Here is a 1,988-nt window from a genome sequence, read left to right on the forward strand (position 1 = left end):
CCATGACATTGCAATGTGTGTATGTATGTGTCTACAAACTGAATATAAAGAGTTATAAAGGTAATGAAATCAAGATGTGGTAGATTATCATAACAATAGAAAAATCAACCAGTTGACACTTAAAGCAGAATGAACTCAAGTTCAAGGCCAGTCTAGACTACATACTGAGATTGTCCATTAAGAAATCATCACAAAAACAGACAGGCAGATCAAAAGAGAATAATGTCGGACCCATAAATAAGCTCACCTAGTTTTGGACATCTAAGTTTTGACAATAGTATAAAAAGTATATTAGAAAATGGACAGCTTATTCAATAAATAATGCTAGCAAATTTGGATATTTCCTTGCAGAAGAATTAAATTACATTCATATCTGTCACCCTACAAAAACTCAATTCAAAGAAGATCAAAGGTCTTTAATTTCAAACAAAAACAAAAAACACTGAAAGTGATAGAGAAAGCACTTTAAGACACAAACGTGGACTTTGTGAGTGGAATCCCAGTAACTCAGGGCATATCCCTAAAACCTGGTAAATCATATTACCTGAAATTCAAGACTTCTCTTCAGCAGAGGAACCTATCAGCAGAGTGTACAGATAGCATCCGAGTGGGAGAAGTCTTTGACAGATATACTTCAGACAAGTAGGCTACTATGTAGATTACATAAAGAAATTCTAAAATAAAACTTACACACACACACACACACACACACACACACACCCAATACCCTCTCTGATTATAGGTAGGCCAATGGATTGAACAGATAGTTCTTTAAAGAGAAAACATGGCAAGTAAATATTTTAAAAATTGTTCAACCTTGTTAGCCATCATTAAAATACAAGTTAAAGCTACTTTGAAATTCTGCCTCATCCCAGACAGAATGTCTGCCATCAAGAAAACAAATAATAACAAATGCTGGCAATGGTATAGGGGAAAGGAATCATTATTTACAATGGATGGAGGCAGCCACTGTGAAAATCAGTGCAGAGGTTTCTCAAAACATTAAAGATAGAACTATCACAAGACCCAGTTATGCCATTGCTAAGAACACCAAAGAACTCCATATCACACTAGGATAGGGATAGGAAATGGGATGCTTATATATCTAAGAAATTGCCCACAGGTCATTGTACACTCATATTTATTGCTATGGTATATTGTACAATGTTGCCCAAGGTTTTTGTCCTGCCTGGTCCTACAGCCTTTCAGTTCCAATGAAACATGCAGGTCTACATTAATTATAAACTGATTGGCCTATTAGCTCTGGTTTCTTATTAACTCTTATAACTTACATTAGCCCATAATTCTTGTTTGTGTTAACTGCATGGGTTGGTACTTTTTATCAGCAACACATTTTCATCTTGCTTCCTCTGTACCTGGAGGACAACTACAGACTGTGCCTTTCCTCTTCCCAGAATTCTCCTGTTCTGATCACTCCACCTATACTTTCTGCCTGGTTGCTGGCCAATCAGTGTTTTATTAAAATACAAGTAACAAATCTTTACAGGGTATAAGACTATTTTCCTACAGCACTCCACCCCCTTTTTTTCCAAACAAGAACTCTGATTCTAATCTTTGTTTAGCTTTTTTCCAGATCATTATCCATAACAACTTATAACCAAAACTCTAAAACAAAGAAAAAGATTTATAATCCATTTTTTGGGGGGAAATGTAGGTATAGTTTTCTAGGCTACTTCCTGCTGATTGGGGGCACTGAATATCTGATGGGGACCTAAAGAAAATTGAGAATGACGATTATGTCCTGACTGAAATATTCACCTCAGCCAGCAGTCTTGAGACTGTTCTGGATGTAGAACTCAGACATCTGGGCCATCTGCTCCTATCAGAGATTTCTTAGGGGGTCTTTCTGGATCAAACCTGATTTTTCTTAACCCAGAATGAATCCACAGCTTCTAATTTCCTGTGGAAACAAAAACAAAACATCTTCTCCAAGGTAACATATATTTTGACTTAAATTTTGAAGTCAA

The sequence above is a fragment of the Arvicola amphibius genome, chromosome 3 (assembly GCF_903992535.2).
Source record: "Arvicola amphibius chromosome 3, mArvAmp1.2, whole genome shotgun sequence".
Taxonomy (NCBI): Eukaryota; Metazoa; Chordata; class Mammalia; order Rodentia; family Cricetidae; genus Arvicola; species Arvicola amphibius.